Raw genomic sequence first — 23,602 nt, 5'->3', positions numbered from 1 at the left:
AGTAACATACTTTCCAATAGGAATCTATGTGAAGCTCAAGTTTTCTTGGACTCGCTCAGAATTTCAACCTCGTTGGCTTCTGCTGAAACGGCAAGGCAATGTGCGGGCAATTTACTTGGAACGCCGCAAAAAGGCACATTGCATGGCAACTCTTGCAGAGTCACCCCCTGCCTCGATTGACTTTAATGGAACAAGTCCTTCATGTTTCCCTGGCGCAGCTCTGCTCCTGACCCTGTGCTTCACGTTCCTGTTTTTGGATCTTGTCTTGTTTGCAGTTCAGGTCATGGAGTGTTCTTTGTGTGAAGCCGAAAACAATTTTCCAGTTTGTGGACCAATGAATTTTGTTCCATTGCTCTATTACGCTAGTGCGAACATACGGGTGTGTTGTTCTCCCACCTGACAGCGGCAGATCCCTAATGGTCTAGTGGCTAGGATTCAGCGCTTTCACCGCTGCGGCCCGGGTTCGATTCCCGGTTAGGGAATGGCTATTTGATGCAGCGAGGTCCCTGTGAGGTCCCTAATGTAAATCCCCGGCCGCAGTCTTGTACATATATTCAGCTCCCAATTCGCAGGTGAGCCCCTGGACGCAGAGCTAGGTGACGTCTTGTGTACTTATCTTGAAGGTGAAAAGGCATGTCAGAATGGGCAGTGTGAGGCCCGAGTGCAGCTGGATTGGCCTACAGTTTGATCCAGTAAAGCTGAGGAAGTAGCCTTGGCTGGTCCAAACACATTCAGTTGCAAACGACTTGTGCCAAATTTCCAACCAGTCTGAAATGACTTTAGCATCATTGCTGGGACAATAACTCCCAAATTTGCCCTTTGTGTGGTTCCCATTGACAGGAAAAGCGGGTTCAGCTTTGAGTCGCTCCAAATCCCTTCCAACGGCTCCCTGATGGTCTAGTGGCTAGGATTCGGCGCTCTCACCGCCGCGGCCCGGGTTCGATTCCCGGTCAGGGAATGTGCTTTTCATATGATGACGTGCTTGAGAGCGGCCCGCTTGAAAAAGACTCACATATGTTGCCCTGAAAAAAGTAACATACTTTCCAATAGGAATCTATGTGAAGCTCAAGTTTTCTTGGACTCGCTCAGAATTTCAACCTCGTTGGCTTCTGCTGAAACGGCAAGGCAATGTGCGGGCAATTTACTTGGAACGCCGCAAAAAGGCACATTGCATGGCAACTCTTGCAGAGTCACCCCCTGCCTCGATTGACTTTAATGGAACAAGTCCTTCATGTTTCCCTGGCGCAGCTCTGCTCCTGACCCTGTGCTTCACGTTCCTGTTTTTGGATCTTGTCTTGTTTGCAGTTCAGGTCATGGAGTGTTCTTTGTGTGAAGCCGAAAACAATTTTCCAGTTTGTGGACCAATGAATTTTGTTCCATTGCTCTATTACGCTAGTGCGAACATACGGGTGTGTTGTTCTCCCACTTGACAGCGGCAGATCCCTAATGGTCTAGTGGCTAGGATTCAGCGCTTTCACCGCTGCGGCCCGGGTTCGATTCCCGGTTAGGGAATGGCTATTTGATGCAGCGAGGTCCCTGTGAGGTCCCTAATGTAAATCCCCGGCCGCAGTCTTGTACATATATTCAGCTCCCAATTCGCAGGTGAGCCCCTGGACGCAGAGCTAGGTGACGTCTTGTGTACTTATCTTGAAGGTGAAAAGGCATGTCAGAATGGGCAGTGTGAGGCCCGAGTGCAGCTGGATTGGCCTACAGTTTGATCCAGTAAAGCTGAGGAAGTAGCCTTGGCTGGTCCAAACACATTCAGTTGCAAACGACTTGTGCCAAATTTCCAACCAGTCTGAAATGACTTTAGCATCATTGCTGGGACAATAACTCCCAAATTTGCCCTTTGTGTGGTTCCCATTGACAGGAAAAGCGGGTTCAGCTTTGAGTCGCTCCAAATCCCTTCCAACGGCTCCCTGATGGTCTAGTGGCTAGGATTCGGCGCTCTCACCGCCGCGGCCCGGGTTCGATTCCCGGTCAGGGAATGTGCTTTTCATATGATGACGTGCTTGAGAGCGGCCCGCTTGAAAAAGACTCACATATGTTGCCCTGAAAAAAGTAACATACTTTCCAATAGGAATCTATGTGAAGCTCAAGTTTTCTTGGACTCGCTCAGAATTTCAACCTCGTTGGCTTCTGCTGAAACGGCAAGGCAATGTGCGGGCAATTTACTTGGAACGCCGCAAAAAGGCACATTGCATGGCAACTCTTGCAGAGTCACCCCCTGCCTCGATTGACTTTAATGGAACAAGTCCTTCATGTTTCCCTGGCGCAGCTCTGCTCCTGACCCTGTGCTTCACGTTCCTGTTTTTGGATCTTGTCTTGTTTGCAGTTCAGGTCATGGAGTGTTCTTTGTGTGAAGCCGAAAACAATTTTCCAGTTTGTGGACCAATGAATTTTGTTCCATTGCTCTATTACGCTAGTGCGAACATACGGGTGTGTTGTTCTCCCACCTGACAGCGGCAGATCCCTAATGGTCTAGTGGCTAGGATTCAGCGCTTTCACCGCTGCGGCCCGGGTTCGATTCCCGGTTAGGGAATGGCTATTTGATGCAGCGAGGTCCCTGTGAGGTCCCTAATGTAAATCCCCGGCCGCAGTCTTGTACATATATTCAGCTCCCAATTCGCAGGTGAGCCCCTGGACGCAGAGCTAGGTGACGTCTTGTGTACTTATCTTGAAGGTGAAAAGGCATGTCAGAATGGGCAGTGTGAGGCCCGAGTGCAGCTGGATTGGCCTACAGTTTGATCCAGTAAAGCTGAGGAAGTAGCCTTGGCTGGTCCAAACACATTCAGTTGCAAACGACTTGTGCCAAATTTCCAACCAGTCTGAAATGACTTTAGCATCATTGCTGGGACAATAACTCCCAAATTTGCCCTTTGTGTGGTTCCCATTGACAGGAAAAGCGGGTTCAGCTTTGAGTCGCTCCAAATCCCTTCCAACGGCTCCCTGATGGTCTAGTGGCTAGGATTCGGCGCTCTCACCGCCGCGGCCCGGGTTCGATTCCCGGTCAGGGAATGTGCTTTTCATATGATGACGTGCTTGAGAGCGGCCCGCTTGAAAAAGACTCACATATGTTGCCCTGAAAAAAGTAACATACTTTCCAATAGGAATCTATGTGAAGCTCAAGTTTTCTTGGACTCGCTCAGAATTTCAACCTCGTTGGCTTCTGCTGAAACGGCAAGGCAATGTGCGGGCAATTTACTTGGAACGCCGCAAAAAGGCACATTGCATGGCAACTCTTGCAGAGTCACCCCCTGCCTCGATTGACTTTAATGGAACAAGTCCTTCATGTTTCCCTGGCGCAGCTCTGCTCCTGACCCTGTGCTTCACGTTCCTGTTTTTGGATCTTGTCTTGTTTGCAGTTCAGGTCATGGAGTGTTCTTTGTGTGAAGCCGAAAACAATTTTCCAGTTTGTGGACCAATGAATTTTGTTCCATTGCTCTATTACGCTAGTGCGAACATACGGGTGTGTTGTTCTCCCACCTGACAGCGGCAGATCCCTAATGGTCTAGTGGCTAGGATTCAGCGCTTTCACCGCTGCGGCCCGGGTTCGATTCCCGGTTAGGGAATGGCTATTTGATGCAGCGAGGTCCCTGTGAGGTCCCTAATGTAAATCCCCGGCCGCAGTCTTGTACATATATTCAGCTCCCAATTCGCAGGTGAGCCCCTGGACGCAGAGCTAGGTGACGTCTTGTGTACTTATCTTGAAGGTGAAAAGGCATGTCAGAATGGGCAGTGTGAGGCCCGAGTGCAGCTGGATTGGCCTACAGTTTGATCCAGTAAAGCTGAGGAAGTAGCCTTGGCTGGTCCAAACACATTCAGTTGCAAACGACTTGTGCCAAATTTCCAACCAGTCTGAAATGACTTTAGCATCATTGCTGGGACAATAACTCCCAAATTTTCCCTTTGTGTGGTTCCCATTGACAGGAAAAGCGGGTTCAGCTTTGAGTCGCTCCAAATCCCTTCCAACGGCTCCCTGATGGTCTAGTGGCTAGGATTCGGCGCTCTCACCGCCGCGGCCCGGGTTCGATTCCCGGTCAGGGAATGTGCTTTTCATATGATGACGTGCTTGAGAGCGGCCCGCTTGAAAAAGACTCACATATGTTGCCCTGAAAAAAGTAACATACTTTCCAATAGGAATCTATGTGAAGCTCAAGTTTTCTTGGACTCGCTCAGAATTTCAACCTCGTTGGCTTCTGCTGAAACGGCAAGGCAATGTGCGGGCAATTTACTTGGAACGCCGCAAAAAGGCACATTGCATGGCAACTCTTGCAGAGTCACCCCCTGCCTCGATTGACTTTAATGGAACAAGTCCTTCATGTTTCCCTGGCGCAGCTCTGCTCCTGACCCTGTGCTTCACGTTCCTGTTTTTGGATCTTGTCTTGTTTGCAGTTCAGGTCATGGAGTGTTCTTTGTGTGAAGCGGAAAACAATTTTCCAGTTTGTGGACCAATGAATTTTGTTCCATTGCTCTATTACGCTAGTGCGAACATACGGGTGTGTTGTTCTCCCACCTGACAGCGGCAGATCCTTAATGGTCTAGTGGCTAGGATTCAGCGCTTTCACCGCTGCGGCCCGGGTTCGATTCCCGGTTAGGGAATGGCTATTTGATGCAGAGAGGTCCCTGTGAGGTCCCTAATGTAAATCCCCGGCCGCAGTCTTGTACATATATTCAGCTCCCAATTCGCAGGTGAGCCCCTGGACGCAGAGCTAGGTGACGTCTTGTGTACTTATCTTGAAGGTGAAAAGGCATGTCAGAATGGGCAGTGTGAGGCCCGAGTGCAGCTGGATTGGCCTACAGTTTGATCCAGTAAAGCTGAGGAAGTAGCCTTGGCTGGTCCAAACACATTCAGTTGCAAACGACTTGTGCCAAATTTCCAACCAGTCTGAAATGACTTTAGCATCATTGCTGGGACAATAACTCCCAAATTTTCCCTTTGTGTGGTTCCCATTGACAGGAAAAGCGGGTTCAGGTTTGAGTCGCTCCAAATCCCTTCCAACGGCTCCCTGATGGTCTAGTGGCTAGGATTCGGCGCTCTCACCGCCGCGGCCCGGGTTCGATTCCCGGTCAGGGAATGTGCTTTTCATATGATGACGTGCTTGAGAGCGGCCCGCTTGAAAAAGACTCACATATGTTGCCCTGAAAAAAGTAACATACTTTCCAATAGGAATCTATGTGAAGCTCAAGTTTTCTTGGACTCGCTCAGAATTTCAACCTCGTTGGCTTCTGCTGAAACGGCAAGGCAATGTGCGGGCAATTTACTTGGAACGCCGCAAAAAGGCACATTGCATGGCAACTCTTGCAGAGTCACCCCCTGCCTCGATTGACTTTAATGGAACAAGTCCTTCATGTTTCCCTGGCGCAGCTCTGCTCCTGACCCTGTGCTTCACGTTCCTGTTTTTGGATCTTGTCTTGTTTGCAGTTCAGGTCATGGAGTGTTCTTTGTGTGAAGCCGAAAACAATTTTCCAGTTTGTGGACCAATGAATTTTGTTCCATTGCTCTATTACGCTAGTGCGAACATACGGGTGTGTTGTTCTCCCACCTCACAGCGGCAGATCCTTAATGGTCTAGTGGCTAGGATTCAGCGCTTTCACCGCTGCGGCCCGGGTTCGATTCCCGGTTACGGAATGGCTATTTGATGCAGGGAGGTCCCTGTGAGGTCCCTAATGTAAATCCCCGGCCGCAGTCTTGTACATATATTCAGCTCCCAATTCGCAGGTGAGCCCCTGGAAGCAGAGCTAGGTGACGTCTTGTGTACTTATCTTGAAGGTGAAAAGGCATGTCAGAATGGGCAGTGTGAGGCCCGAGTGCAGCTGGATTGGCCTACAGTTTGATCCAGTAAAGCTGAGGAAGTAGCCTTGGCTGGTCCAAACACATTCAGTTGCAAACGACTTGTGCCAAATTTCCAACCAGTCTGAAATGACTTTAGCATCATTGCTGGGACAATAACTCCCAAATTTGCCCTTTGTGTGGTTCCCATTGACAGGAAAAGCGGGTTCAGCTTTGAGTCGCTCCAAATCCCTTCCAACGGCTCCCTGATGGTCTAGTGCAGGGGTGGGCAAACTTTTTGACTTGCGGGCCACAATGGGTTCTAAAATTTGACAGAGGGGCCGGGCCAGGAGCATTTGGACACGCAATGTAATTTATTAAACCTGGAGATTGCGTCTGTTTTTTATACATTTCAATTGAAGGTGCAAAGTTAAAGAAATCAACATTTACTGGAAAAAGATGAATGGAATCACTTTCAACATTCAAAACATTTTATTACCCAACGAAATACTCAAGCTCAATAATTTCTAATTGTTTTAAAGCCTGCAAAATAATGTATGGATTGTCCTAAGAGATAGACAGTATTAAATATCCTGCCTGCAGCAGAAACTAGAAAGGGGTCTTTAAATTGAGAGCGATGTGCGGCGTGTTAATTAAGCTACTGTACCGCTGCTGTGCGTAAATGCGCACATTGCTCTTAATTAAAAGACGCTCCTCCAAGCTTTCCATATGCATTTTTTTCATAACACAGGAGAGAAACTCACATTTCAGTGGGAACAGTGTTGTTGGTCTCCCTTTTTTGCTAGTGCATCAAAGTCTGGAGTTAGTTTTGTTGTAGCAATTCTCAGGATAGATCTGAGGTGTTGGTCAGTTAACCGGGATCTGTGACGGGCTTTGTTGATGTTCATGACGCTGAAAGTCTGCTCACACACGTAGGTCGAGCCAAACAATGCCAGCATCTTCTGTGCCGTCCTCCGGAGGTTTGGAAACGTGGCTTCGTTAAGTGAAGCGTAAAAGTCATTCAGTTTAAGAGAGTTGAACTTCTCCTGTGAGACGGAGTCAGACTGAAGATCTATCAGCTCCAATTGCAGCTCATGCGGTGCTGTTTCGGGGTCTTGTGACAGGGGACAGGACACCAGCTGAAGTGACTTGTCAATTTTTTCAAAATCAGAGAACCGACGGCAGAATTCTCTGTGCATGTCGTCCAGTGATTTGCAGTATTTCTTCACGTTTCGGGTGGCCTCTTTCTGCATGGCCAGTGTGGGAAAATGAGCGAAAGATTTGTTTGACATTTGCCTGGAGAATAAAATCAGCTTGGATTTGAAGGCTCTCACATTTGTGTACATGTCGTGCACAAACTGATCTTCCCCTGCAGCTTAACGTTCAGCTCATTCATGTGTGACAATATGTCCACAGCAAACGCAAAGTCAGAAAGCCAGTCCGTGTCGCTCAGCTCAGGGAATTCGTCGGATTTCCCCATTAGCTCCAAAAACGAGCGAATCTCCTCTTTGAGCTCCCACACTCGTTGACACACTTTCCCCAAACTTAACCAGCGGACACAAGAGTGGTAAAGTAAGTCCTGGTGATCCGCATCGGTTTCCTCTAGGAACGCAATGAACTGACGGTGATTAAGTCCCCTTGCTCGTATGAAGTTAACGAGTTTTACAACTGGATCCACGACATGATTAAGCTGCAATACAGACTTACACAGAGACTCCTGATGAATGATGCAGTGAAGAAAAATAACATCCTGGTCAGGGTTTTCTTCTTTCACTTTATCCTGGATTCTTTTCAGCAGCCCGACGTTTTTTCCTGTTAAATTTGGCGATCCATCCGTGGTGACACTGGCAAGTTTACTCCAAGGCAGCTTCATTCTCTCGATGACAGCAGACACCTGTTCATATAAGTCCTCTCCTCGCGTTTTCCCCTTCAGCGATTCCATGCTCAAAAGCTCCTCCGTTATCTCAAAACTGTCATTAATCCCTCGGATAAAAATTAGGAGCTGAGCAGTGTCTTTTATGTCGTTACTTTCATCCAGTGCTAGTGAATATAACTTAAAGGACTCCGCCTTTTTGTTTAACTCGCTGACTATATCTTCGTCAAGCAGCTCCACACGGCGAGTCACTGTCCTGCGTGATAAACTGACTTTTTCAAACTTGCCTTTGCTCTCCGGACACAAGAGCTCTGCTGTCTCTACCATGCATTCTTTCAAAAACTCGCCTTCGGAGAAAGGCTTGCTAGCCTTTGCTAATTTGAATGCCAGCAAAAAACTTGCCTTGGTACTTGACTCTTGAATCGCAGTTTGTCGGTGAAAAAAATTCTGCTGAGTCTGTAAATTAGCTGCCAACCTCTGAGCAGTAGCCGCCCGTTCTTGTGTTGACTGCTTGCTAGCGTAGTTTGCATGCTTCGTAGCAAAGTGACGGCTGATATTGTACTCTTTGAAAACTGCAACAGTTTCTTGGCATATCAGACATACAGCTGTTGATCGGACTTCAGTGAAAAAATATTTTGTTGTCCACTCCTTTTTAAACACTCGGCACTCAGTGTCCACTTTTCTTTTCTTTGGTCCGCTCATTTTTACCGAAGGGCAGAAATGGCAGCAGGAAAGTTACACTTCAACAAAGGTCAATGTGTCTAGACTAGTGTGCCATCTACTGGGGAAACGAGGGTATTGCAGGGGAAAGGGTGAAAAAGGGAAATGAATGAGGTTTTTACACATCCATGGGTTTTTACTGTAATTTGGACAAGTTCGGCGGGCCGGATTAAAAAGCCTAACGGGCCGTATATGGCCCGCGGGCCGTAGTTTGCCCATGTCTGGTCTAGTGGCTAGGATTCGGCGCTCTCACCGCCGCGGCCCGGGTTCGATTCCCGGTCAGGGAATGTGCTTTTCATATGATGACGTGCTTGAGAGCGGCCCGCTTGAAAAAGACTCACATATGTTGCCCTGAAAAAAGTAACATACTTTCCAATAGGAATCTATGTGAAGCTCAAGTTTTCTTGGACTCGCTCAGAATTTCAACCTCGTTGGCTTCTGCTGAAACGGCAAGGCAATGTGCGGGCAATTTACTTGGAACGCCGCAAAAAGGCACATTGCATGGCAACTCTTGCAGAGTCACCCCCTGCCTCGATTGACTTTAATGGAACAAGTCCTTCATGTTTCCCTGGCGCAGCTCTGCTCCTGACCCTGTGCTTCACGTTCCTGTTTTTGGATCTTGTCTTGTTTGCAGTTCAGGTCATGGAGTGTTCTTTGTGTGAAGCCGAAAACAATTTTCCAGTTTGTGGACCAATGAATTTTGTTCCATTGCTCTATTACGCTAGTGCGAACATACGGGTGTGTTGTTCTCCCACTTGACAGCGGCAGATCCCTAATGGTCTAGTGGCTAGGATTCAGCGCTTTCACCGCTGCGGCCCGGGTTCGATTCCCGGTTAGGGAATGGCTATTTGATGCAGCGAGGTCCCTGTGAGGTCCCTAATGTAAATCCCCGGCCGCAGTCTTGTACATATATTCAGCTCCCAATTCGCAGGTGAGCCCCTGGACGCAGAGCTAGGTGACGTCTTGTGTACTTATCTTGAAGGTGAAAAGGCATGTCAGAATGGGCAGTGTGAGGCCCGAGTGCAGCTGGATTGGCCTACAGTTTGATCCAGTAAAGCTGAGGAAGTAGCCTTGGCTGGTCCAAACACATTCAGTTGCAAACGACTTGTGCCAAATTTCCAACCAGTCTGAAATGACTTTAGCATCATTGCTGGGACAATAACTCCCAAATTTGCCCTTTGTGTGGTTCCCATTGACAGGAAAAGCGGGTTCAGCTTTGAGTCGCTCCAAATCCCTTCCAACGGCTCCCTGATGGTCTAGTGGCTAGGATTCGGCGCTCTCACCGCCGCGGCCCGGGTTCGATTCCCGGTCAGGGAATGTGCTTTTCATATGATGACGTGCTTGAGAGCGGCCCGCTTGAAAAAGACTCACATATGTTGCCCTGAAAAAAGTAACATACTTTCCAATAGGAATCTATGTGAAGCTCAAGTTTTCTTGGACTCGCTCAGAATTTCAACCTCGTTGGCTTCTGCTGAAACGGCAAGGCAATGTGCGGGCAATTTACTTGGAACGCCGCAAAAAGGCACATTGCATGGCAACTCTTGCAGAGTCACCCCCTGCCTCGATTGACTTTAATGGAACAAGTCCTTCATGTTTCCCTGGCGCAGCTCTGCTCCTGACCCTGTGCTTCACGTTCCTGTTTTTGGATCTTGTCTTGTTTGCAGTTCAGGTCATGGAGTGTTCTTTGTGTGAAGCCGAAAACAATTTTCCAGTTTGTGGACCAATGAATTTTGTTCCATTGCTCTATTACGCTAGTGCGAACATACGGGTGTGTTGTTCTCCCACTTGACAGCGGCAGATCCCTAATGGTCTAGTGGCTAGGATTCAGCGCTTTCACCGCTGCGGCCCGGGTTCGATTCCCGGTTAGGGAATGGCTATTTGATGCAGCGAGGTCCCTGTGAGGTCCCTAATGTAAATCCCCGGCCGCAGTCTTGTACATATATTCAGCTCCCAATTCGCAGGTGAGCCCCTGGACGCAGAGCTAGGTGACGTCTTGTGTACTTATCTTGAAGGTGAAAAGGCATGTCAGAATGGGCAGTGTGAGGCCCGAGTGCAGCTGGATTGGCCTACAGTTTGATCCAGTAAAGCTGAGGAAGTAGCCTTGGCTGGTCCAAACACATTCAGTTGCAAACGACTTGTGCCAAATTTCCAACCAGTCTGAAATGACTTTAGCATCATTGCTGGGACAATAACTCCCAAATTTGCCCTTTGTGTGGTTCCCATTGACAGGAAAAGCGGGTTCAGCTTTGAGTCGCTCCAAATCCCTTCCAACGGCTCCCTGATGGTCTAGTGGCTAGGATTCGGCGCTCTCACCGCCGCGGCCCGGGTTCGATTCCCGGTCAGGGAATGTGCTTTTCATATGATGACGTGCTTGAGAGCGGCCCGCTTGAAAAAGACTCACATATGTTGCCCTGAAAAAAGTAACATACTTTCCAATAGGAATCTATGTGAAGCTCAAGTTTTCTTGGACTCGCTCAGAATTTCAACCTCGTTGGCTTCTGCTGAAACGGCAAGGCAATGTGCGGGCAATTTACTTGGAACGCCGCAAAAAGGCACATTGCATGGCAACTCTTGCAGAGTCACCCCCTGCCTCGATTGACTTTAATGGAACAAGTCCTTCATGTTTCCCTGGCGCAGCTCTGCTCCTGACCCTGTGCTTCACGTTCCTGTTTTTGGATCTTGTCTTGTTTGCAGTTCAGGTCATGGAGTGTTCTTTGTGTGAAGCCGAAAACAATTTTCCAGTTTGTGGACCAATGAATTTTGTTCCATTGCTCTATTACGCTAGTGCGAACATACGGGTGTGTTGTTCTCCCACTTGACAGCGGCAGATCCCTAATGGTCTAGTGGCTAGGATTCAGCGCTTTCACCGCTGCGGCCCGGGTTCGATTCCCGGTTAGGGAATGGCTATTTGATGCAGCGAGGTCCCTGTGAGGTCCCTAATGTAAATCCCCGGCCGCAGTCTTGTACATATATTCAGCTCCCAATTCGCAGGTGAGCCCCTGGACGCAGAGCTAGGTGACGTCTTGTGTACTTATCTTGAAGGTGAAAAGGCATGTCAGAATGGGCAGTGTGAGGCCCGAGTGCAGCTGGATTGGCCTACAGTTTGATCCAGTAAAGCTGAGGAAGTAGCCTTGGCTGGTCCAAACACATTCAGTTGCAAACGACTTGTGCCAAATTTCCAACCAGTCTGAAATGACTTTAGCATCATTGCTGGGACAATAACTCCCAAATTTGCCCTTTGTGTGGTTCCCATTGACAGGAAAAGCGGGTTCAGCTTTGAGTCGCTCCAAATCCCTTCCAACGGCTCCCTGATGGTCTAGTGGCTAGGATTCGGCGCTCTCACCGCCGCGGCCCGGGTTCGATTCCCGGTCAGGGAATGTGCTTTTCATATGATGACGTGCTTGAGAGCGGCCCGCTTGAAAAAGACTCACATATGTTGCCCTGAAAAAAGTAACATACTTTCCAATAGGAATCTATGTGAAGCTCAAGTTTTCTTGGACTCGCTCAGAATTTCAACCTCGTTGGCTTCTGCTGAAACGGCAAGGCAATGTGCGGGCAATTTACTTGGAACGCCGCAAAAAGGCACATTGCATGGCAACTCTTGCAGAGTCACCCCCTGCCTCGATTGACTTTAATGGAACAAGTCCTTCATGTTTCCCTGGCGCAGCTCTGCTCCTGACCCTGTGCTTCACGTTCCTGTTTTTGGATCTTGTCTTGTTTGCAGTTCAGGTCATGGAGTGTTCTTTGTGTGAAGCGGAAAACAATTTTCCAGTTTGTGGACCAATGAATTTTGTTCCATTGCTCTATTACGCTAGTGCGAACATACGGGTGTGTTGTTCTCCCACTTGACAGCGGCAGATCCCTAATGGTCTAGTGGCTAGGATTCAGCGCTTTCACCGCTGCGGCCCGGGTTCGATTCCCGGTTAGGGAATGGCTATTTGATGCAGCGAGGTCCCTGTGAGGTCCCTAATGTAAATCCCCGGCCGCAGTCTTGTACATATATTCAGCTCCCAATTCGCAGGTGAGCCCCTGGACGCAGAGCTAGGTGACGTCTTGTGTACTTATCTTGAAGGTGAAAAGGCATGTCAGAATGGGCAGTGTGAGGCCCGAGTGCAGCTGGATTGGCCTACAGTTTGATCCAGTAAAGCTGAGGAAGTAGCCTTGGCTGGTCCAAACACATTCAGTTGCAAACGACTTGTGCCAAATTTCCAACCAGTCTGAAATGACTTTAGCATCATTGCTGGGACAATAACTCCCAAATTTGCCCTTTGTGTGGTTCCCATTGACAGGAAAAGCGGGTTCAGCTTTGAGTCGCTCCAAATCCCTTCCAACGGCTCCCTGATGGTCTAGTGGCTAGGATTCGGCGCTCTCACCGCCGCGGCCCGGGTTCGATTCCCGGTCAGGGAATGTGCTTTTCATATGATGACGTGCTTGAGAGCGGCCCGCTTGAAAAAGACTCACATATGTTGCCCTGAAAAAAGTAACATACTTTCCAATAGGAATCTATGTGAAGCTCAAGTTTTCTTGGACTCGCTCAGAATTTCAACCTCGTTGGCTTCTGCTGAAACGGCAAGGCAATGTGCGGGCAATTTACTTGGAACGCCGCAAAAAGGCACATTGCATGGCAACTCTTGCAGAGTCACCCCCTGCCTCGATTGACTTTAATGGAACAAGTCCTTCATGTTTCCCTGGCGCAGCTCTGCTCCTGACCCTGTGCTTCACGTTCCTGTTTTTGGATCTTGTCTTGTTTGCAGTTCAGGTCATGGAGTGTTCTTTGTGTGAAGCCGAAAACAATTTTCCAGTTTGTGGACCAATGAATTTTGTTCCATTGCTCTATTACGCTAGTGCGAACATACGGGTGTGTTGTTCTCCCACTTGACAGCGGCAGATCCCTAATGGTCTAGTGGCTAGGATTCAGCGCTTTCACGGGCTGCGGCCCGGGTTCGATTCCCGGTTAGGGAATGGCTATTTGATGCAGCGAGGTCCCTGTGAGGTCCCTAATGTAAATCCCCGGCCGCAGTCTTGTACATATATTCAGCTCCCAATTCGCAGGTGAGCCCCTGGACGCAGAGCTAGGTGACGTCTTGTGTACTTATCTTGAAGGTGAAAAGGCATGTCAGAATGGGCAGTGTGAGGCCCGAGTGCAGCTGGATTGGCCTACAGTTTGATCCAGTAAAGCTCAGGAAGTAGCCTTGGCTGGTCCAAACACATTCAGTTGCAAACGACTTGTGCCAAATTTCCAACCAGTCTGAAATGACTTTAGCATCATTGCTGGGACAATAACTCCCAAATTTGCCCTTTGTGTGGTTCCCATTGACAGGAAAAGCGGGTTCAGCTTTGAGTCGCTCCAAATCCCTTCCAACGGCTCCCTGATGGTCTAGTGGCTAGGATTCGGCGCTCTCACCGCCGCGGCCCGGGTTCGATTCCCGGTCAGGGAATGTGCTTTTCATATGATGACGTGCTTGAGAGCGGCCCGCTTGAAAAAGACTCACATATGTTGCCCTGAAAAAAGTAACATACTTTCCAATAGGAATCTATGTGAAGCTCAAGTTTTCTTGGACTCGCTCAGAATTTCAACCTCGTTGGCTTCTGCTGAAACGGCAAGGCAATGTGCGGGCAATTTACTTGGAACGCCGCAAAAAGGCACATTGCATGGCAACTCTTGCAGAGTCACCCCCTGCCTCGATTGACTTTAATGGAACAAGTCCTTCATGTTTCCCTGGCGCAGCTCTGCTCCTGACCCTGTGCTTCACGTTCCTGTTTTTGGATCTTGTCTTGTTTGCAGTTCAGGTCATGGAGTGTTCTTTGTGTGAAGCCGAAAACAATTTTCCAGTTTGTGGACCAATGAATTTTGTTCCATTGCTCTATTACGCTAGTGCGAACATACGGGTGTGTTGTTCTCCCACTTGACAGCGGCAGATCCCTAATGGTCTAGTGGCTAGGATTCAGCGCTTTCACCGCTGCGGCCCGGGTTCGATTCCCGGTTAGGGAATGGCTATTTGATGCAGCGAGGTCCCTGTGAGGTCCCTAATGTAAATCCCCGGCCGCAGTCTTGTACATATATTCAGCTCCCAATTCGCAGGTGAGCCCCTGGACGCAGAGCTAGGTGACGTCTTGTGTACTTATCTTGAAGGTGAAAAGGCATGTCAGAATGGGCAGTGTGAGGCCCGAGTGCAGCTGGATTGGCCTACAGTTTGATCCAGTAAAGCTGAGGAAGTAGCCTTGGCTGGTCCAAACACATTCAGTTGCAAACGACTTGTGCCAAATTTCCAACCAGTCTGAAATGACTTTAGCATCATTGCTGGGACAATAACTCCCAAATTTGCCCTTTGTGTGGTTCCCATTGACAGGAAAAGCGGGTTCAGCTTTGAGTCGCTCCAAATCCCTTCCAACGGCTCCCTGATGGTCTAGTGGCTAGGATTCGGCGCTCTCACCGCCGCGGCCCGGGTTCGATTCCCGGTCAGGGAATGTGCTTTTCATATGATGACGTGCTTGAGAGCGGCCCGCTTGAAAAAGACTCACATATGTTGCCCTGAAAAAAGTAACATACTTTCCAATAGGAATCTATGTGAAGCTCAAGTTTTCTTGGACTCGCTCAGAATTTCAACCTCGTTGGCTTCTGCTGAAACGGCAAGGCAATGTGCGGGCAATTTACTTGGAACGCCGCAAAAAGGCACATTGCATGGCAACTCTTGCAGAGTCACCCCCTGCCTCGATTGACTTTAATGGAACAAGTCCTTCATGTTTCCCTGGCGCAGCTCTGCTCCTGACCCTGTGCTTCACGTTCCTGTTTTTGGATCTTGTCTTGTTTGCAGTTCAGGTCATGGAGTGTTCTTTGTGTGAAGCCGAAAACAATTTTCCAGTTTGTGGACCAATGAATTTTGTTCCATTGCTCTATTACGCTAGTGCGAACATACGGGTGTGTTGTTCTCCCACTTGACAGCGGCAGATCCCTAATGGTCTAGTGGCTAGGATTCAGCGCTTTCACCGCTGCGGCCCGGGTTCGATTCCCGGTTAGGGAATGGCTATTTGATGCAGCGAGGTCCCTGTGAGGTCCCTAATGTAAATCCCCGGCCGCAGTCTTGTACATATATTCAGCTCCCAATTCGCAGGTGAGCCCCTGGACGCAGAGCTAGGTGACGTCTTGTGTACTTATCTTGAAGGTGAAAAGGCATGTCAGAATGGGCAGTGTGAGGCCCGAGTGCAGCTGGATTGGCCTACAGTTTGATCCAGTAAAGCTGAGGAAGTAGCCTTGGCTGGTCCAAACACATTCAGTTGCAAACGACTTGTGCCAAATTTCCAACCAGTCTGAAATGACTTTAGCATCATTGCTGGGACAATAACTCCCAAATTTGCCCTTTGTGTGGTTCCCATTGACAGGAAAAGCGGGTTCAGCTTTGAGTCGCTCCAAATCCCTTCCAACGGCTCCCTGATGGTCTAGTGGCTAGGATTCGGCGCTCTCACCGCCGCGGCCCGGGTTCGATTCCCGGTCAGGGAATGTGCTTTTCATATGATGACGTGCTTGAGAGCGGCCCGCTTGAAAAAGACTCACATATGTTGCCCTGAAAAAAGTAACATACTTTCCAATAGGAATCTATGTGAAGCTCAAGTTTTCTTGGACTCGCTCAGAATTTCAACCTCGTTGGCTTCTGCTGAAACGGCAAGGCAATGTGCGGGCAATTTACTTGGAACGCCGCAAAAAGGCACATTGCATGGCAACTCTTGCAGAGTCACCCCCTGCCTCGATTGACTTTAATGGAACAAGTCCTTCATGTTTCCCTGGCGCAGCTCTGCTCCTGACCCTGTGCTTCACGTTCCTGTTTTTGGATCTTGTCTTGTTTGCAGTTCAGGTCATGGAGTGTTCTTTGTGTGAAGCCGAAAACAATTTTCCAGTTTGTGGACCAATGAATTTTGTTCCATTGCTCTATTACGCTAGTGCGAACATACGGGTGTGTTGTTCTCCCACCTGACAGCGGCAGATCCCTAATGGTCTAGTGGCTAGGATTCAGCGCTTTCACCGCTGCGGCCCGGGTTCGATTCCCGGTTAGGGAATGGCTATTTGATGCAGCGAGGTCCCTGTGAGGTCCCTAATGTAAATCCCCGGCCGCAGTCTTGTACATATATTCAGCTCCCAATTCGCAGGTGAGCCCCTGGACGCAGAGCTAGGTGACGTCTTGTGTACTTATCTTGAAGGTGAAAAGGCATGTCAGAATGGGCAGTGTGAGGCCCGAGTGCAGCTGGATTGGCCTACAGTTTGATCCAGTAAAGCTGAGGAAGTAGCCTTGGCTGGTCCAAACACATTCAGTTGCAAACGACTTGTGCCAAATTTCCAACCAGTCTGAAATGACTTTAGCATCATTGCTGGGACAATAACTCCCAAATTTGCCCTTTGTGTGGTTCCCATTGACAGGAAAAGCGGGTTCAGCTTTGAGTCGCTCCAAATCCCTTCCAACGGCTCCCTGATGGTCTAGTGGCTAGGATTCGGCGCTCTCACCGCCGCGGCCCGGGTTCGATTCCCGGTCAGGGAATGTGCTTTTCATATGATGACGTGCTTGAGAGCGGCCCGCTTGAAAAAGACTCACATATGTTGCCCTGAAAAAAGTAACATACTTTCCAATAGGAATCTATGTGAAGCTCAAGTTTTCTTGGACTCGCTCAGAATTTCAACCTCGTTGGCTTCTGCTGAAACGGCAAGGCAATGTGCGGGCAATTTACTTGGAACGCCGCAAAAAGGCACATTGCATGGCAACTCTTGCAGAGTCACCCCCTGCCTCGATTGACTTTAATGGAACAAGTCCTTCATGTTTCCCTGGCGCAGCTCTGCTCCTGACCCTGTGCTTCACGTTCCTGTTTTTGGATCTTGTCTTGTTTGCAGTTCAGGTCATGGAGTGTTCTTTGTGTGAAGCCGGAAAACAATTTTCCAGTTTGTGGACCAATGAATTTTGTTCCATTGCTCTATTACGCTAGTGCGAACATACGGGTGTGTTGTTCTCCCACTTGACAGCGGCAGATCCCTAATGGTCTAGTGGCTAGGATTCAGCGCTTTCACCGCTGCGGCCCGGGTTCGATTCCCGGTTAGGGAATGGCTATTTGATGCAGCGAGGTCCCTGTGAGGTCCCTAATGTAAATCCCCGGCCGCAGTCTTGTACATATATTCAGCTCCCAATTCGCAGGTGAGCCCCTGGACGCAGAGCTAGGTGACGTCTTGTGTACTTATCTTGAAGGTGAAAAGGCATGTCAGAATGGGCAGTGTGAGGCCCGAGTGCAGCTGGATTGGCCTACAGTTTGATCCAGTAAAGCTGAGGAAGTAGCCTTGGCTGGTCCAAACACATTCAGTTGCAAACGACTTGTGCCAAATTTCCAACCAGTCTGAAATGACTTTAGCATCATTGCTGGGACAATAACTCCCAAATTTGCCCTTTGTGTGGTTCCCATTGACAGGAAAAGCGGGTTCAGCTTTGAGTCGCTCCAAATCCCTTCCAACGGCTCCCTGATGGTCTAGTGGCTAGGATTCGGCGCTCTCACCGCCGCGGCCCGGGTTCGATTCCCGGTCAGGGAATGTGCTTTTCATATGATGACGTGCTTGAGAGCGGCCCGCTTGAAAAAGACTCACATATGTTGCCCTGAAAAAAGTAACATACTTTCCAATAGGAATCTATGTGAAGCTCAAGTTTTCTTGGACTCGCTCAGAATTTCAACCTCGTTGGCTTCTGCTGAAACGGCAAGGCAATGTGCGGGCAATTTACTTGGAACGCCGCAAAAAGGCACATTGCATGGCAACTCTTGCAGAGTCACCCCCTGCCTCGATTGACTTTAATGGAACAAGTCCTTCATGTTTCCCTGGCGCAGCTCTGCTCCTGACCCTGTGCTTCACGTTCCTGTTTTTGGATCTTGTCTTGTTTGCAGTTCAGGTCATGGAGTGTTCTTTGTGTGAAGCCGAAAACAATTTTCCAGTTTGTGGACCAATGAATTTTGTTCCATTGCTCTATTACGCTAGTGCGAACATACGGGTGTGTTGTTCTCCCACTTGACAGCGGCAGATCCCTAATGGTCTAGTGGCTAGGATTCAGCGCTTTCACCGCTGCGGCCCGGGTTCGATTCCCGGTTAGGGAATGGCTATTTGATGCAGCGAGGTCCCTGTGAGGTCCCTAATGTAAATCCCCGGCCGCAGTCTTGTACATATATTCAGCTCCCAATTCGCAGGTGAGCCCCTGGACGCAGAGCTAGGTGACGTCTTGTGTACTTATCTTGAAGGTGAAAAGGCATGTCAGAATGGGCAGTGTGAGGCCCGAGTGCAGCTGGATTGGCCTACAGTTTGATCCAGTAAAGCTGAGGAAGTAGCCTTGGCTGGTCCAAACACATTCAGTTGCAAACGACTTGTGCCAAATTTCCAACCAGTCTGAAATGACTTTAGCATCATTGCTGGGACAATAACTCCCAAATTTGCCCTTTGTGTGGTTCCCATTGACAGGAAAAGCGGGTTCAGCTTTGAGTCGCTCCAAATCCCTTCCAACGGCTCCCTGATGGTCTAGTGGCTAGGATTCGGCGCTCTCACCGCCGCGGCCCGGGTTCGATTCCCGGTCAGGGAATGTGCTTTTCATATGATGACGTGCTTGAGAGCGGCCCGCTTGAAAAAGACTCACATATGTTGCCCTGAAAAAAGTAACATACTTTCCAATAGGAATCTATGTGAAGCTCAAGTTTTCTTGGACTCGCTCAGAATTTCAACCTCGTTGGCTTCTGCTGAAACGGCAAGGCAATGTGCGGGCAATTTACTTGGAACGCCGCAAAAAGGCACATTGCATGGCAACTCTTGCAGAGTCACCCCCTGCCTCGATTGACTTTAATGGAACAAGTCCTTCATGTTTCCCTGGCGCAGCTCTGCTCCTGACCCTGTGCTTCACGTTCCTGTTTTTGGATCTTGTCTTGTTTGCAGTTCAGGTCATGGAGTGTTCTTTGTGTGAAGCCGAAAACAATTTTCCAGTTTGTGGACCAATGAATTTTGTTCCATTGCTCTATTACGCTAGTGCGAACATACGGGTGTGTTGTTCTCCCACCTGACAGCGGCAGATCCCTAATGGTCTAGTGGCTAGGATTCAGCGCTTTCACCGCTGCGGCCCGGGTTCGATTCCCGGTTAGGGAATGGCTATTTGATGCAGCGAGGTCCCTGTGAGGTCCCTAATGTAAATCCCCGGCCGCAGTCTTGTACATATATTCAGCTCCCAATTCGCAGGTGAGCCCCTGGACGCAGAGCTAGGTGACGTCTTGTGTACTTATCTTGAAGGTGAAAAGGCATGTCAGAATGGGCAGTGTGAGGCCCGAGTGCAGCTGGATTGGCCTACAGTTTGATCCAGTAAAGCTGAGGAAGTAGCCTTGGCTGGTCCAAACACATTCAGTTGCAAACGACTTGTGCCAAATTTCCAACCAGTCTGAAATGACTTTAGCATCATTGCTGGGACAATAACTCCCAAATTTGCCCTTTGTGTGGTTCCCATTGACAGGAAAAGCGGGTTCAGCTTTGAGTCGCTCCAAATCCCTTCCAACGGCTCCCTGATGGTCTAGTGGCTAGGATTCGGCGCTCTCACCGCCGCGGCCCGGGTTCGATTCCCGGTCAGGGAATGTGCTTTTCATATGATGACGTGCTTGAGAGCGGCCCGCTTGAAAAAGACTCACATATGTTGCCCTGAAAAAAGTAACATACTTTCCAATAGGAATCTATGTGAAGCTCAAGTTTTCTTGGACTCGCTCAGAATTTCAACCTCGTTGGCTTCTGCTGAAACGGCAAGGCAATGTGCGGGCAATTTACTTGGAACGCCGCAAAAAGGCACATTGCATGGCAACTCTTGCAGAGTCACCCCCTGCCTCGATTGACTTTAATGGAACAAGTCCTTCATGTTTCCCTGGCGCAGCTCTGCTCCTGACCCTGTGCTTCACGTTCCTGTTTTTGGATCTTGTCTTGTTTGCAGTTCAGGTCATGGAGTGTTCTTTGTGTGAAGCCGAAAACAATTTTCCAGTTTGTGGACCAATGAATTTTGTTCCATTGCTCTATTACGCTAGTGCGAACATACGGGTGTGTTGTTCTCCCACTTGACAGCGGCAGATCCCTAATGGTCTAGTGGCTAGGATTCAGCGCTTTCACCGCTGCGGCCCGGGTTCGATTCCCGGTTAGGGAATGGCTATTTGATGCAGCGAGGTCCCTGTGAGGTCCCTAATGTAAATCCCCGGCCGCAGTCTTGTACATATATTCAGCTCCCAATTCGCAGGTGAGCCCCTGGACGCAGAGCTAGGTGACGTCTTGTGTACTTATCTTGAAGGTGAAAAGGCATGTCAGAATGGGCAGTGTGAGGCCCGAGTGCAGCTGGATTGGCCTACAGTTTGATCCAGTAAAGCTGAGGAAGTAGCCTTGGCTGGTCCAAACACATTCAGTTGCAAACGACTTGTGCCAAATTTCCAACCAGTCTGAAATGACTTTAGCATCATTGCTGGGACAATAACTCCCAAATTTGCCCTTTGTGTGGTTCCCATTGACAGGAAAAGCGGGTTCAGCTTTGAGTCGCTCCAAATCCCTTCCAACGGCTCCCTGATGGTCTAGTGGCTAGGATTCGGCGCTCTCACCGCCGCGGCCCGGGTTCGATTCCCGGTCAGGGAATGTGCTTTTCATATGATGACGTGCTTGAGAGCGGCCCGCTTGAAAAAGACTCACATATGTTGCCCTGAAAAAAGTAACATACTTTCCAATAGGAATCTATGTGAAGCTCAAGTTTTCTTGGACTCGCTCAGAATTTCAACCTCGTTGGCTTCTGCTGAAACGGCAAGGCAATGTGCGGGCAATTTACTTGGAACGCCGCAAAAAGGCACATTGCATGGCAACTCTTGCAGAGTCACCCCCTGCCTCGATTGACTTTAATGGAACAAGTCCTTCATGTTTCCCTGGCGCAGCTCTGCTCCTGACCCTGTGCTTCACGTTCCTGTTTTTGGATCTTGTCTTGTTTGCAGTTCAGGTCATGGAGTGTTCTTTGTGTGAAGCCGAAAACAATTTTCCAGTTTGTGGACCAATGAATTTTGTTCCATTGCTCTATTACGCTAGTGCGAACATACGGGTGTGTTGTTCTCCCACCTGACAGCGGCAGATCCCTAATGGTCTAGTGGCTAGGATTCAGCGCTTTCACCGCTGCGGCCCGGGTTCGATTCCCGGTTAGGGAATGGCTATTTGATGCAGCGAGGTCCCTGTGAGGTCCCTAATGTAAATCCCCGGCCGCAGTCTTGTACATATATTCAGCTCCCAATTCGCAGGTGAGCCCCTGGACGCAGAGCTAGGTGACGTCTTGTGTACTTATCTTGAAGGTGAAAAGGCATGTCAGAATGGGCAGTGTGAGGCCCGAGTGCAGCTGGATTGGCCTACAGTTTGATCCAGTAAAGCTGAGGAAGTAGCCTTGGCTGGTCCAAACACATTCAGTTGCAAACGACTTGTGCCAAATTTCCAACCAGTCTGAAATGACTTTAGCATCATTGCTGGGACAATAACTCCCAAATTTGCCCTTTGTGTGGTTCCCATTGACAGGAAAAGCGGGTTCAGCTTTGAGTCGCTCCAAATCCCTTCCAACGGCTCCCTGATGGTCTAGTGGCTAGGATTCGGCGCTCTCACCGCCGCGGCCCGGGTTCGATTCCCGGTCAGGGAATGTGCTTTTCATATGATGACGTGCTTGAGAGCGGCCCGCTTGAAAAAGACTCACATATGTTGCCCTGAAAAAAGTAACATACTTTCCAATAGGAATCTATGTGAAGCTCAAGTTTTCTTGGACTCGCTCAGAATTTCAACCTCGTTGGCTTCTGCTGAAACGGCAAGGCAATGTGCGGGCAATTTACTTGGAACGCCGCAAAAAGGCACATTGCATGGCAACTCTTGCAGAGTCACCCCCTGCCTCGATTGACTTTAATGGAACAAGTCCTTCATGTTTCCCTGGCGCAGCTCTGCTCCTGACCCTGTGCTTCACGTTCCTGTTTTTGGATCTTGTCTTGTTTGCAGTTCAGGTCATGGAGTGTTCTTTGTGTGAAGCCGAAAACAATTTCCAGTTTGTGGACCAATGAATTTTGTTCCATTGCTCTATTACGCTAGTGCGAACATACGGGTGTGTTGTTCTCCCACTTGACAGCGGCAGATCCCTAATGGTCTAGTGGCTAGGATTCAGCGCTTTCACCGCTGCGGCCCGGGTTCGATTCCCGGTTAGGGAATGGCTATTTAAAGCTCACCCCGTCACTGGTGGTTTGCAACACCTTTGCATGACTGATTTCAAATGATCAATAGGATGAACACTGTGTAGCTGCAGTAGCTTCAAAGTCATAGCATTGCCAGTCTTCTCCATACACATGGACATTCCTGTATTTGCGTATGATTTCCAGGTACTCAGATGGTAGCAGTATAGTGTCCTTTTTTTCTAATCTCTTTCTCCAAACCACCAAAAACATGGTCGGGGGGTATGAAACTATGGCCATGGACTGGACAGCCTGTGGCCATAGTTTCATGGCTACTATGATATGTATGAAATGCCCAGCTTGTAATGACCAGACCACGTTTTACAGAAAAGAGGATAAAAGCCAAACCTGGTGAAACAGGCCCTAAAAGCTGCAGTGCGCATTGAACTCAAGTTATCCAAATAGGCTCTGTTTTTACACATGCACACACACAGGGCCCAAGCATTGGGTAAATTCATGCATAACTAGCAAATTTTTGACAAACAGGCAAAAAATTATGCCAGTTTAGCCATTACTTTTCACAATATATATATATATATATATTATTTCGAAATATCCTACGCATTGCTGGACAGGCCTGTGCATATTCTGCAAAGCAACAACAACACCCAAATATACACATTATTTGTATGTACAGCAAACAAGAATAAGGAAAAAATGCATTTTGCAGCAAAAAGAATTGTCTGAAAATACAACTGTGATGTTCTACTGCTTGGGGGCAGCAAATAATAAACCAAATTCTTTACCTTAAACTGTTGGTGCTCCACTTAAATAACTCCAAATGTGGCTTTCTGCTAAGGGGTTGATGAGACAAAGACCCTTACGAGGGCATTGATGTCCAGAGTTCAGATTTTGTTTTTGTACATTCATAAGGGACACGTGCGAGAGTCTTTAAAAAAGTTATACAATGAAAAAAAATAATTTCCATTTTTTAAATTTAATTAGCCAACTTATTATGCATTCAGAAAATTTGGTGTGATGCT

General features: G+C 48.7%; 38 non-coding genes across 38 annotated transcripts; all 38 read left to right on the top strand.

Annotated features, from left to right (window-relative positions):
- The first annotated feature begins 410 nt into the window (after window positions 1–410).
- trnae-uuc lies at window positions 411–482 on the top strand. Its single transcript has one exon. It is a non-coding gene; the product is annotated as a tRNA-Glu (tRNA).
- Window positions 483–886: 404 nt separating this feature from the next.
- trnae-cuc lies at window positions 887–958 on the top strand. Its single transcript has one exon. It is a non-coding gene; the product is annotated as a tRNA-Glu (tRNA).
- A 482-nt stretch (window positions 959–1,440) lies between these two features.
- trnae-uuc lies at window positions 1,441–1,512 on the top strand. The gene has a single exon. It is a non-coding gene; the product is annotated as a tRNA-Glu (tRNA).
- A 404-nt stretch (window positions 1,513–1,916) lies between these two features.
- On the top strand, window positions 1,917–1,988 carry trnae-cuc. The gene has a single exon. It is a non-coding gene; the product is annotated as a tRNA-Glu (tRNA).
- A 482-nt stretch (window positions 1,989–2,470) lies between these two features.
- trnae-uuc lies at window positions 2,471–2,542 on the top strand. Its single transcript has one exon. It is a non-coding gene; the product is annotated as a tRNA-Glu (tRNA).
- A 404-nt stretch (window positions 2,543–2,946) lies between these two features.
- trnae-cuc lies at window positions 2,947–3,018 on the top strand. The gene has a single exon. It is a non-coding gene; the product is annotated as a tRNA-Glu (tRNA).
- Window positions 3,019–3,500: 482 nt separating this feature from the next.
- On the top strand, window positions 3,501–3,572 carry trnae-uuc. The gene has a single exon. It is a non-coding gene; the product is annotated as a tRNA-Glu (tRNA).
- A 404-nt stretch (window positions 3,573–3,976) lies between these two features.
- Window positions 3,977–4,048, top strand: trnae-cuc. Its single transcript has one exon. It is a non-coding gene; the product is annotated as a tRNA-Glu (tRNA).
- A 482-nt stretch (window positions 4,049–4,530) lies between these two features.
- On the top strand, window positions 4,531–4,602 carry trnae-uuc. Its single transcript has one exon. It is a non-coding gene; the product is annotated as a tRNA-Glu (tRNA).
- Window positions 4,603–5,006: 404 nt separating this feature from the next.
- trnae-cuc lies at window positions 5,007–5,078 on the top strand. The gene has a single exon. It is a non-coding gene; the product is annotated as a tRNA-Glu (tRNA).
- Window positions 5,079–5,560: 482 nt separating this feature from the next.
- On the top strand, window positions 5,561–5,632 carry trnae-uuc. The gene has a single exon. It is a non-coding gene; the product is annotated as a tRNA-Glu (tRNA).
- A 3,503-nt stretch (window positions 5,633–9,135) lies between these two features.
- trnae-uuc lies at window positions 9,136–9,207 on the top strand. Its single transcript has one exon. It is a non-coding gene; the product is annotated as a tRNA-Glu (tRNA).
- Window positions 9,208–9,611: 404 nt separating this feature from the next.
- trnae-cuc lies at window positions 9,612–9,683 on the top strand. Its single transcript has one exon. It is a non-coding gene; the product is annotated as a tRNA-Glu (tRNA).
- A 482-nt stretch (window positions 9,684–10,165) lies between these two features.
- Window positions 10,166–10,237, top strand: trnae-uuc. The gene has a single exon. It is a non-coding gene; the product is annotated as a tRNA-Glu (tRNA).
- Window positions 10,238–10,641: 404 nt separating this feature from the next.
- Window positions 10,642–10,713, top strand: trnae-cuc. Its single transcript has one exon. It is a non-coding gene; the product is annotated as a tRNA-Glu (tRNA).
- A 482-nt stretch (window positions 10,714–11,195) lies between these two features.
- On the top strand, window positions 11,196–11,267 carry trnae-uuc. The gene has a single exon. It is a non-coding gene; the product is annotated as a tRNA-Glu (tRNA).
- A 404-nt stretch (window positions 11,268–11,671) lies between these two features.
- Window positions 11,672–11,743, top strand: trnae-cuc. Its single transcript has one exon. It is a non-coding gene; the product is annotated as a tRNA-Glu (tRNA).
- Window positions 11,744–12,225: 482 nt separating this feature from the next.
- trnae-uuc lies at window positions 12,226–12,297 on the top strand. Its single transcript has one exon. It is a non-coding gene; the product is annotated as a tRNA-Glu (tRNA).
- A 404-nt stretch (window positions 12,298–12,701) lies between these two features.
- Window positions 12,702–12,773, top strand: trnae-cuc. The gene has a single exon. It is a non-coding gene; the product is annotated as a tRNA-Glu (tRNA).
- Window positions 12,774–13,255: 482 nt separating this feature from the next.
- On the top strand, window positions 13,256–13,328 carry trnae-uuc. The gene has a single exon. It is a non-coding gene; the product is annotated as a tRNA-Glu (tRNA).
- Window positions 13,329–13,732: 404 nt separating this feature from the next.
- On the top strand, window positions 13,733–13,804 carry trnae-cuc. The gene has a single exon. It is a non-coding gene; the product is annotated as a tRNA-Glu (tRNA).
- A 482-nt stretch (window positions 13,805–14,286) lies between these two features.
- Window positions 14,287–14,358, top strand: trnae-uuc. The gene has a single exon. It is a non-coding gene; the product is annotated as a tRNA-Glu (tRNA).
- A 404-nt stretch (window positions 14,359–14,762) lies between these two features.
- On the top strand, window positions 14,763–14,834 carry trnae-cuc. The gene has a single exon. It is a non-coding gene; the product is annotated as a tRNA-Glu (tRNA).
- Window positions 14,835–15,316: 482 nt separating this feature from the next.
- Window positions 15,317–15,388, top strand: trnae-uuc. Its single transcript has one exon. It is a non-coding gene; the product is annotated as a tRNA-Glu (tRNA).
- Window positions 15,389–15,792: 404 nt separating this feature from the next.
- trnae-cuc lies at window positions 15,793–15,864 on the top strand. Its single transcript has one exon. It is a non-coding gene; the product is annotated as a tRNA-Glu (tRNA).
- A 482-nt stretch (window positions 15,865–16,346) lies between these two features.
- trnae-uuc lies at window positions 16,347–16,418 on the top strand. Its single transcript has one exon. It is a non-coding gene; the product is annotated as a tRNA-Glu (tRNA).
- A 404-nt stretch (window positions 16,419–16,822) lies between these two features.
- Window positions 16,823–16,894, top strand: trnae-cuc. The gene has a single exon. It is a non-coding gene; the product is annotated as a tRNA-Glu (tRNA).
- A 483-nt stretch (window positions 16,895–17,377) lies between these two features.
- Window positions 17,378–17,449, top strand: trnae-uuc. The gene has a single exon. It is a non-coding gene; the product is annotated as a tRNA-Glu (tRNA).
- A 404-nt stretch (window positions 17,450–17,853) lies between these two features.
- trnae-cuc lies at window positions 17,854–17,925 on the top strand. Its single transcript has one exon. It is a non-coding gene; the product is annotated as a tRNA-Glu (tRNA).
- Window positions 17,926–18,407: 482 nt separating this feature from the next.
- On the top strand, window positions 18,408–18,479 carry trnae-uuc. The gene has a single exon. It is a non-coding gene; the product is annotated as a tRNA-Glu (tRNA).
- Window positions 18,480–18,883: 404 nt separating this feature from the next.
- Window positions 18,884–18,955, top strand: trnae-cuc. The gene has a single exon. It is a non-coding gene; the product is annotated as a tRNA-Glu (tRNA).
- A 482-nt stretch (window positions 18,956–19,437) lies between these two features.
- Window positions 19,438–19,509, top strand: trnae-uuc. Its single transcript has one exon. It is a non-coding gene; the product is annotated as a tRNA-Glu (tRNA).
- Window positions 19,510–19,913: 404 nt separating this feature from the next.
- Window positions 19,914–19,985, top strand: trnae-cuc. Its single transcript has one exon. It is a non-coding gene; the product is annotated as a tRNA-Glu (tRNA).
- A 482-nt stretch (window positions 19,986–20,467) lies between these two features.
- trnae-uuc lies at window positions 20,468–20,539 on the top strand. Its single transcript has one exon. It is a non-coding gene; the product is annotated as a tRNA-Glu (tRNA).
- A 404-nt stretch (window positions 20,540–20,943) lies between these two features.
- On the top strand, window positions 20,944–21,015 carry trnae-cuc. The gene has a single exon. It is a non-coding gene; the product is annotated as a tRNA-Glu (tRNA).
- Window positions 21,016–21,497: 482 nt separating this feature from the next.
- trnae-uuc lies at window positions 21,498–21,569 on the top strand. Its single transcript has one exon. It is a non-coding gene; the product is annotated as a tRNA-Glu (tRNA).
- A 404-nt stretch (window positions 21,570–21,973) lies between these two features.
- On the top strand, window positions 21,974–22,045 carry trnae-cuc. Its single transcript has one exon. It is a non-coding gene; the product is annotated as a tRNA-Glu (tRNA).
- Window positions 22,046–22,526: 481 nt separating this feature from the next.
- trnae-uuc lies at window positions 22,527–22,598 on the top strand. Its single transcript has one exon. It is a non-coding gene; the product is annotated as a tRNA-Glu (tRNA).
- The last annotated feature ends 1,004 nt before the right edge of the window (window positions 22,599–23,602 follow it).

The sequence above is a fragment of the Notolabrus celidotus genome, chromosome 2, assembly GCF_009762535.1.
Source record: "Notolabrus celidotus isolate fNotCel1 chromosome 2, fNotCel1.pri, whole genome shotgun sequence".
NCBI lineage: Eukaryota > Metazoa > Chordata > Actinopteri > Labriformes > Labridae > Notolabrus > Notolabrus celidotus.
This window is presented reverse-complemented; position numbering and strand designations above follow the sequence as displayed.